The following is an 11,288-nucleotide window of genomic DNA, read 5'->3' on the forward strand; positions in this document are numbered from 1 at the left end:
TGTGTCAAATTTAGGGGGCTACCGATTGGCCAGACCTTATTTAAATGTGGAAGAATATATTGCCAGTCTCATTATCTACTTGATTTCAAAACGCTATACTGTTGTTGTCTATTATAAAAAAAAATACTAATTATTTAGTATAAGACGAATTGATAGATTTTATGAAACAAAAAAATGTCATTTACAAATCCGTAATATTTTTCTCCATCAAGGGATAAACTCTTGTTAATTAAAATATGAAAAAGAACAAAGAGTATTAACCGGATAATCTATCTTATTTTTAAAAATTACAAGTTTTATATTTATATTTTAAAAAAGTGAATAATATATGAAAATATTATTTGGGCGACTGATGACGTAGGTACATCTACTCTAAATTAAAAGCATAAAAGTACTTTAAAATAATGATTGAATTTTTTACCATTGTGTTAAAAGCTGTTATAATTGGAAAATTGTCAGTTTCTATATTTCCCAAATTATTGGAGTATTTCATTATTTACAATATCGACTATAATTTTAATAAATCGAAGAATTTTAAAATATATGATACGGGAAAAAGCTCTGATTTTATAAAAGAGAGTTCACGCTGCTTGCACGTCTCAGTCTGGTTCAGAGTGTTTCGGAAAAAAAATATTTCAAAAATTAATTTTTATTCTATTTTAATTTAAAATTATGTTATTTATTTTAGCTATGACTTTTAATTTTAAATCACATTATTTAGTTACAACTTTATTGTTTTTAATATCAGTAACATTTATTTATATCTTGTAACAATTTTGAGTAAGAAATCAACGATTAATAACGAAAAATAGTTTAGTCATGGATATCTTAATGACATCTTCACATTTAATTTGCACAAACAAAAAGTAATTAACAACTTAGAAAATTTAAAAATAATATTAAAATTCTCTTATCTTATAAGAGAGAGTTTGAAGCAGGCATGTTTCTGTTGATATTTTTCTAATATTTATTTAAAATGACAATATTTTAGTTTGTTATGGATTGATTTATGTATTTTTTTTCTTTATTTAACTTAACATAATATAATTAAGAAATAACAAACTAGAAAAAATCAAGAGAGGGAAATATTTCAAATTAGATTAAATTGCTGAAAATCTTTATTACTTTCTTTACAAAAAGATTATGAGACCTAAAATAGTTTGTCTCTTCCTTTTTCCCCAAAGGCAATTAATTGTATTTATTTTACTTTTCGTGTTTTATTTTGTATAATGAAACTTCTATTTATTTATTTATTAGTTCGTATACATTCCAATGTGTATGGCAAATGAATTTGTAGTTATTTAATATAAACATATTTGTATTCATGTATTTTTTCATTGTGTATTTATTTTTCTCTTTAAAATAATGTTTCCTTTCCTAAGGTGTATTCATTCCAATCGGTAAATTATTTGTATTTGTATTAATTCTAGTTTTTATATTGTATTTTATATAATGATATATCAAATACAAAAAATAATATGATGGAAAAGTGAAAATAAAACTGAAAAGCAATAAATGAATATTTGTTGTAATCTTTCTTAAATAAAATATATAACTAGTTGGTATACCTTTGGAATGTATATAAATTAGGAACAAACACAAGATTCATAAATTATGCATCGTGAGATTTTGAATAAAATACAAATATTAAAAGCATACATATTGATTTGAATACGAATTGAGAAATGATACAAAATTCTAAAGAAAAAAAAACTATTAAAACAAAACAAACAAATAGAAAGTTGTTCTTCCTATAAATAAAATACACAACTAGGTTAGCATACCTTTATGATGAATACAAATTAAGAACAAATACAAGATTCATGACTATACAACATGAGATTTTGAATGAATGCAAATATTGAAAGCATACATAATAATGGTTTGAATACAAATTGAGAAATAATACAAAATTCTAAAAGAAATTATAAATACAAAACAAACTAATAGGAAATTGTTCTTCACCTTGGTCTTCTTCATGTTTTTTTGAAATCTTCTTCACTCAATTTTTTTATTGTTATTGATAGTATGTTTACCCAGACATTGCTATCTTGAACTTGAATGCGGTTAAAATCATGAAGAAACTTAGATCTTCTCTCTTGAGCCATTTTAATCGCAGAGCCTACGTTTTTGGAGTAAAAATCTCCAAAAAAGGTTGACTGAAAATGTAAACAAACTTGCATAAAAATAAAAAGTAATGACGAAAAATTCGTAACATGAACAATGCGAAATATAAATGGTGACATTGAAAACAAATCAAAAGAAATCTAAAAATCTAATCGAAATTACCTTAACCAAATTTGAAATTTGATGAAATAATTGTTGGAGATTACAGAGCAATGACGCAGCGGAAATATAGAGTGATCGACATACCTCCAGCCATTGTTAGTGATATAGTCGGAGTCTACAATTCTTCTTTTCTTCAAATCTTCTAAGCACTCAAAACCTCATTCTTAGATGGTATGGAGTTTTTAGTGTGCTTAGGGACCTTTGAACCAAATGACATATTCATAACCGTGCTTCCATCAAGAACGGCTAAGAGGTTATGGAAAGTTACCAACCACTTAGTAGGATAGTGGATTCATGTACTGGGATACTGGGTAATTGGCCACTTTCCCATTAGAGGGATAATGATTAGTTAACCATTATCCCATTGGGTAGTTAACTACCTTTCCATTAGTGGAATAATGGGTCCATGAAGTGGGATAATGAACCCATCTAATACAGACCATATCAGCATTAACAAAAATGCTAATAATAATGTATACTTGATTGTTTATCAACCAAGAAAATTCTTAAATTAATGCATAAATTTTGTTGAAGAATCAACTTTTGAATAACTTTTGTTTGAAGAGTAAAGAAAACCTCGGAACTTGAAAGGTGAGAATTTTTTTAGAGAATGACATGAAAAGGGGAGAAACATGAGGAGAAAATATTGTATCTATTTTTTAATTTAAATTTATTATTGGTTAGAGATTGGTCCAATTATGGAATCTTTTGTATTAATAAAAGAAAATCTCAAAAATAATAAATGTGAATACGAACTATTTTTGAAAATATTGTCATCATTATGATGTTTTAAACAAATATTTTAAAATATTGTTATTTTAACTAAATATGTTTTATATTATGATTATATAGCTAATTTTCCTTAAAACTTTTTATCAAAGGAAGAGCCACATTAGTTTCTTAAATAAAAAGGACAATAAAACAAATAATTTACACACACAAAATGTTTACCTAAGTTCTACCACAACAAATTACCTTGTATATTGCTTTCTAAAAATCATCTGTGGTATCCTTCCTTTCTTGTGTCACAAATTCAAAGTTTTGATCTAATTTTCTCTTTTCATATAAGTTGAATCAAAATCAAAAGTATAGATCTATAATTGACATGGGGACACAGATCTTGAAAATTTGAACTGCTTAATAAGTTCATAAATATTTAATACTTGACACTTGATTCATATCAAAACAAGATAGAGAAATAATGACAACATGAATCATTCAAAGACTTAATATTGAAACTAAAACATATAAAGTAAATCTAGTTGAAGAATGTGAAATAGATGGGAACAATTAATACTTACACACTCTCAGAAAAATAAAGTTTTTCAAAAAGTTAGAAAAATGATTAATTGTTGTGTAACAACAACAGAGAATTCTTCTGAAAAAAATGAAGGAATAATGGAGAATAATTCATACTTACACAATTCTTCAACTACAAAAATGGAATAATAATGTTATGTTGATCTTTTTTTTCACCTTCTTGATGAACCAACAAAATCTTTTCTTTTGCAAATATAGAATACGGAGTTTGTTGATCTTCTTCTTCTTTTTTCACTTTCTTGAAATCAAGAATTCAGTTTATGTGTAATGACTAAAAAATCTTTTTTTAGTTATAGAATTCCTGTTATTAACCAACCAAATGTGTAGTTATCATTTATTTAATATGATATGATGTTTGGGCATGATTTTTTTTACTCTACTTTCTTTTGGAATTTTAATTAATACATTATATATTTTTATCTGAACTGTTTAATTAATTAATTAAACTTTCTTTTGGAATTTTAATTAATACATTATATATTTTTATCTGAACTGTTTAATTAATTAATTAATTAGGTGCTTATCATGGGTTTTGGAAACATTGTAATGCATCTGGCAAAACGTTTGCGTCCAGTCGATGTGAAAATAATTGCTACCAAAAGGAGCTGGAGAGGTAATTAATCAAGATAATATTAATTCCTGTGAATTACTTGAGTATTATCTAATAATTCCTCCGTCCAGAAATGTTTGTCATGTTACGTTTATCGAAAATCAATTTGACTAACTTTTAAAAGTAAATTAAATCACATTAATTCGATATTTTAAACAAAAAAATTATATATTCTAAAACTATATGAAAAGTACTATAAATTACAATTTTTTCATATTAATATGATGAAAAGATGCATCTTAAAATGTTAGTCAAAATTTTTATAGTTTGACTCTAAAAATAGAAAGCATGACAAACAATACCAGACGGAGGAAGTACTGCTGTTCGCGCGGTTAGAGAAAGAATTAAAATAAAATTTTATATTAAATCATAAAAGATAAGCTATGAAAATCAATTAAATATATCTATATTCTGTAACAATTGTTATTCCAAGTCATCTATGAGGTAGGTATTCTTTAATTGAAATTATAATTTTTTACATCAATTTTTTTTTTAATTCAGACTTCTTCCTCCTCTTTGTTATAAATTATCAATACTTACTTTCTAGTATTCGTTTGCTAAAGAATTATCATATCAAAATCACTAAGAAAATTAATGAAAATTAAAAACAAAATAAGGTAAGAAAGAAAATACATTTGAAAATACACACACAAAAAAAAGAGAACAATTTTTTTTAGCTATGCAGAAAAAATTGAAAAAATGGCATACACAAATTTCTAAATTCTTTTAGTTTTGCTTAGCTTATATACAAAAATATTAAAGAGTATATTTCATATTTTAAATCTTACTACATTCAATATATAAATTTCTAAGAATGAAGAGTCATTGTAATTAAAAGGATTAAAAATGTGACTTTAATATTTTGACATTTGTACATTATGACACAAAAATCAAAATAATGAATATTAATCATAGCAAATGTTAAGACAATCAGAAATAAAAAATTATTAAGATATTTATTTTTATTATAAGTTCAATAATAAGTAGGAAGAAAAAAGAAAAAAAATTAACAAAGTAAAGAGAGAAATACCATACTATTCTAGTCCAACAATTATTATATAGATAGATAGATAGACAGACTTTAAAAAATCACCAATATTTTCCCAGAAAAATCAATACATTATTTTAGAAGAAGAAGAAGTTAACATTTACTCTATGTAAAAAAGAATTACATACGTAACACTTCAAACTTTATCAAACAATATTGTTCTCGGAGAATACATACCTTATATTTAAAAAATAACTGATTCAAATTATTAAAAATAAACAACAATAAGTATATCTCTATATATTCTAAATCATTCAAACTTCAATTCTATCAACCTAATCTGATCATCTCTTGATGAAACTTTCACCGCCGCTAAATTTCTTCTTCATTCTCTGAACTTGTACAAAACTAATTTGACACTGTCATAAAAAAAATTGGGACAGAGAGAATAATAAATTAAATAATTCACTTTTACAATAATATAATTAATTTAAATAAGAAAAAATCTCAAAAAAGGGAGAACGAAAATAAATATGAATGAAGGCCCTATAGAGGTGCCAATCACCTTGTCTATATTTCTCCTTTATATTATATATAGATTTAATAATATCTAATTTATGGATCCATGGATTCTAATTTATTTTCCAGGATTATGTATTGGGATTAATGATACTAATTATAATTATGATGAAGTGGTTGATGAGAGAGGAAGCCATTATGATATTTTAAAGTTTGCAAGCAAAGCTGATATTGTTGTTTCTTGTTTGCCTATGACAACTGAAACTGTAAGACTGTAATTAGGGTTTCATTCATTTTCATTTAACATTTTCTAACCTAATAACTACGGTTAATTGAGTGAACATATGAGAATTTAACTCGGAAATACTTAATTAAAGTATGTTGGTGATCACATGCAGATTGGCATAGTGAACAACGATTTCATATCTACAATGAAAAAGGTATATTTAGACTATGTTTTGTAGGGTGATTAATGAGTTTCTTTATTGGTTAATGCAGGGTGCATTTTTAATTAATATAGGTCGAGGTGGTGTTTTAGATTATGAGGCTGTTTATAATAATCTTAAATTAGGACATTTGGGAGGATTAGGAAGTGATTTTGCTTGGAATGAACCATTTGATCCTCTTAATCCAATTCTTCAACTTCCTAATGTTATAATTACACCTCATGTTGCTGGTGTCACTCAATCCTCCTTTAAATACATGGCCAAGGTAGGTACATCTTCTCTCGAGAATAATTAACGATGGATAAAATTTCATAGCTAATAAACAATGGGATAAAATTTCATAGCTAATAAACAACAAATATCTCGTGCTCAACTACACATTAATTAGCAATCAATTTAGCTAAGAATATAATTTTGGATTAATATATCTATATTAGGAATTCTTAAAATACATGTTGTTGGGGACGTTGCTCTTCAGTTCCACACATCAGGAATAACAATGCCTTTTGTTGGAATAGAAATCGTTAATTGAAGCTATATATGGAATATATAGACTTGTTTGTGTCTACATGAATTTTCAATTGCACTAGCTTGATGCAAAACCAACATCATCGATCTACTTGTATTATCATATATTATTATAAGTGGAAGCTCTAACATTCAAAGTTGAGTTACTATTTTGCACCTACATTCAATCATAATATTATAAAATAATTAACTAATTAAATATTAAGTAGCTAATCATATTATATAATTATATTATACTAAATACTAAAAGTGAAAAGGTGTTAAATTAATATAATTCATTTTTTAAAAAAAACTATGCATTAATTTTCTTAGTTACTCTCAAAAGGTTAAGAATTTGAAAGGTTACTTTAAGTGGTTTAATAATATGGATTAGATTCAAATGCATGTATAATCCATTATTTCAATCAATGCATTGATTTCCTTCATTAATTTGAAAAAAATAGATAATTAATTTGAAAAGTTACCTTTAATCTATAATGATAGAATACGTTGGAGTATAAAATGTATTTAATTTGAACAGTTATTTCCTGAAGTTATTTAAAAGCTAACATATAATGCAATGAAGTTATAGAGATTTGGAAGAGTTACCTGGCACAATAAATTTATGGGTTACAAAAGTTAAAGGAAAATGCAAGTCACCCTGATTAGAAAATGAATCTATTCACTTATATTTATTGTTATTACAAAGCACAATCTTATCAAAAAATGATATGAGATGAAGTTGAAAGGATCATTCTTGATCCATATGTTTTATCGGGATTCGGGGGAGTCAGGTAGGCCGAGAGGGTTCAGTCAAACCCTATGTGGTTTATACATATGGTTTAAAAAGTTTTTTTTATGCATATATAGTAGATGTTGAACCTTCGTGTGTTTAGTTCTTCATCATATTTTGAACCCTTTTAAGTGAAAATCTTAGTTCTGTCACTGTTTTATTTGATATGTTTTTCTCACTATTGATTCTATTATTAATGTCTAAAAATCATATTTTATATGTTTAGTTTTGTACTAAATGACTCATGGTTCATGTTGACTATTTGTTGCAATTTAGTAATTCTTTACACATAGACTTATGCTCAATATTTGAAGTTAACATGAATCAATCCTTGCTTGGATACACGTGCAATGCACGTACCCAGAAACTAGTTAAGTTATATACATATCAAGATTATGAACAATAGACAACAAATTAACAATACAATAATGCACCTTATACACTACACCAAAAGAGACCTTTAGCAGCAATTGATTTTTCTTTTAGCGGCAATAGTTATCGCCACAAATACATTTACCGGCATTTCATTAAATGTCATTGGATCCGATGTCGCTAAAGCCTTTAGCAACATTTATATTGGATGCCGGTAAAGACCCCGCATTTACTATTGCCATTAAAGCTACTTTAGAAACAAGCATATTTGTGGCATGTAAATTCACCTTAATTCACATATTTAACCCTCTTTTATAACATCAAAAACAAAATTCACAAGAGAAATAAGTTCAAAGGTAGTGAAGAAGAATTGTCAAACTCAAAATAATGTCATTCACTTAAAATAATAACAAACAATCTTATTACATTCAATTTCTTATGTTGTAGCGGTAAAACAAACTATAAATTATCAAAATAGAAAAAATGTGCTCAACAATGGAAAAATAAGGCAATTAAGCCAGTGTTTGTTCCCTAATGCAAAATGTGACAGCTTTCCGGACCAGTGTGTCATTCCTTGAACAAGCTCACCATGTGAATGAGTATGCCATTGTACACATATAGCGATAGATGGTTAGACGACAAAAAATTGACATGACAATTACATATCTTACTCGCTAAGATGGATGTGTCTAAAATTTGAAATGGAGACACAATAGAAAAGCACCACCTATGATCCCGTCATGTACCTAGTTTAGATATAATACTTCACATCACAACTAAAGAATCAATTGATAAGCAACAACCTCGTTACGGAAAGGAATAAAATAAATAATGCCTTTTAAAATCCACCAAGCAGTTCATATATGTATGACGTCCTGGAAAGTCTAAAAGTGGTGTGTTACTACACACCAACTCATAAGATTCAGTAGCATTTACCGTCAAGAGGAGAAGCAATCTGGCAACAATCACAAGTCAAAGCTTGAGCAAGTTTAGGACATGATTGCAGTAGGGGATGGCTGTAATTCTTGAATGATGTTGTGAAATGTGTGCATCTTTTAGGTTCTTGTGATTTGCTATAGTGATCTTTGACATTTGTTTTAGTATTGGATTAGTTCATATATTTGGAATTTCCCAATTATGTTGTTTCTATCTACTTTTTCATCATCTTTGCTGCTGACATAAACCATATGATCCTTCTTTATTTCTTTGTTTTCTCCTAATGAATGCCTTACTATTTGGAGACTCTCTTGTAAGTTGAAACTAGGATCCCCCACCCCCTTCCCCCGGCCTTGTTCTTTGGACAAAGATCTATCTCGTATCTGGTAGTACATGATCACTGACGCACTTCATATCTCCTTCAAGGGGAAAGAACTAATGAAAAGAACAAAAACACTTCCCACTAAGCATTCAGTGAATGTTACGTCTTCTTTGACATATAACTTGTATCAAGAAATTAAAATCAAACTAAGCATCATATAAAGAACGGTAGTATCCGAGCTCAAGCATGTAAAGCTTGATGTATAAGCAGAATATTAGCATTTTGTATAAGCAGAATCTCAACATGAGTAGGCCTTAAAAGACATGATTTTTCAGAGATAACCACAAGCCTAGTGTTACCTAGGACTACGATGTGACATACCAAAGGCAATAGCCTCAAAATTCAGTATAACAAGGAAATAGATTTGGAGAAAGACATACGTGACATAATTCCAATGTTCTACCTCCCAGAAACATGACCTATAACAGATGCAAAAAGGAGGAAGATTTTTAGTATATGGGTGATAGTGGAAAGAAGAGAGGTTTCCACCGCTCACTACAATATTATCAAAAACGACTTTAAAATAACACATTAAAATAATCACAAAAATAAATAGCATAAGCTTGAGACAAGTAACAAAAACTTGGCTGGTAAAATAAATAAATTACAGTAGCTTCAAAATAGTTGATATGCACTCACCTTCTATTAGAGGAATTTGAAATTTCAGTCCGTAATGATTTCTATACCATCAACTCTACCTCTTATCCAACCATTATTGTCATCTTCTAAATCACGGATACCTCTAAGATACTTAAATCAGTTGTATCACGCAGTTTAATTAATCTAGGGACAAATTGTTGTGAATCAATCCTGGCCCGACATGAACTTAGATGTCACAAAATCAGTTATTGGGCCAAAAAGGTTGATTGGAAACCAGGCCCAATTACCAACTAATTTAAAAGGAAGAGGAAGTTAGAAAGATAGGTTAAGCGTATTAAAAAGAAACCGTTTGTTCCTCTCATCTCTTTTTAGAATCTAAACTTCTCATTTCCATTCTTATCTCTATCTCTAGTTATTTGATATTTGGATACTTTTCCTTGTAATTCAAGTGTTTTTATTATAATTTGGTTATCAATGAATATAATGTTTATGTATGTGTATTGAGAATTCGGAATTCATGATCTTCAGGATCTTGAACAAATATCACTTCTTGAGCTTGTCCAGCAAAAACAAATGGCTCATCACTTATCCGCTCACCTGAATGTATTAGATGTGAGAAGTTCACAAGTGTGAAACCTAAGTCGTCTTTCATAACTCCTCGACCTTGAGTTACATGAACTTATGCGCTTAATATATGGTGAAGTACTTGTGCAGAATCTCCACCCAAAAGGTTTAATTTGATTTGCTGCAGCTATTTGTATTGGGGAAGATAGAGCACTCAAGGGTCTAGCCTAATGGCCAGGGAGGTCGGTACTGCAAATTCCAGTAGAGCCTAGGGTCTATCGGACACCTCTCCCCACCTGTAGGGATAAGGTATGTTGTTGTTGCCTAAGGCTTAGTTCACTACAATAAGAATGACCATTAGCAGCATTTAATTTTTTATGCCGCTAAATATGTATTTTTAGCGGCAATTATCACTCTTTCTATATGTCCCTAAAGCCTTTGGCGATATTGGTTCTAATGGCACTTAACTAATGCCGGTAAAGGCTTTGACCCTCTTTATTAGTGTCAATGTTTAATACCGCTAAAAGCTGTTTTTGTTATAGTGACTGTCATAAGCTCAGAGTTACCCAACACATGTGTTTGATGGTACCTAGCATCAAGCATATACCCAATAGAATGGGTCGAGCTGCATGCAAACTGACACTAACACCTTCATTTTAATTCACCCGAAAAAAAGAGCAAGTGTTATGTAAGATAGATGTGGTTTCTCTCTGGAAGTAAAGGTTTGACCAATATCAAATAGACATACAATTCATCTTTATAAATTTTACATTTGAAGAAAATAAGTATCATATAATAATATCATTTGGGTGGCTAATGATGCATCTATATAACCTGGAGTGTAAGAAAGTTAAGTCGTATTCGATGGAAGTCATATATACCGAGGTACTGCAGAAATAAAACCGCAAAATGCGATCCTATTTAGCGTAATCGATTAGTTAACATCGTGATTAACCGTATTT

General features: G+C 28.5%; 1 long non-coding RNA gene across 1 annotated transcript; it reads right to left on the bottom strand.

Annotated features, from left to right (window-relative positions):
- Window positions 1-1,820: 1,820 nt before the first annotated feature.
- LOC114077673 lies at window positions 1,821-2,713 on the bottom strand. The gene is made up of 2 exons (XR_003579029.1): window positions 2,290-2,713; window positions 1,821-2,159 (listed from the first exon to the last, which is right to left on the bottom strand). It is a non-coding gene; the product is annotated as an uncharacterized LOC114077673 (long non-coding RNA).
- Window positions 2,714-11,288: the final 8,575 nt, after the last annotated feature.

This window comes from Solanum pennellii, chromosome 6 (genome assembly GCF_001406875.1).
Source record: "Solanum pennellii chromosome 6, SPENNV200".
Taxonomy (NCBI): Eukaryota; Viridiplantae; Streptophyta; class Magnoliopsida; order Solanales; family Solanaceae; genus Solanum; species Solanum pennellii.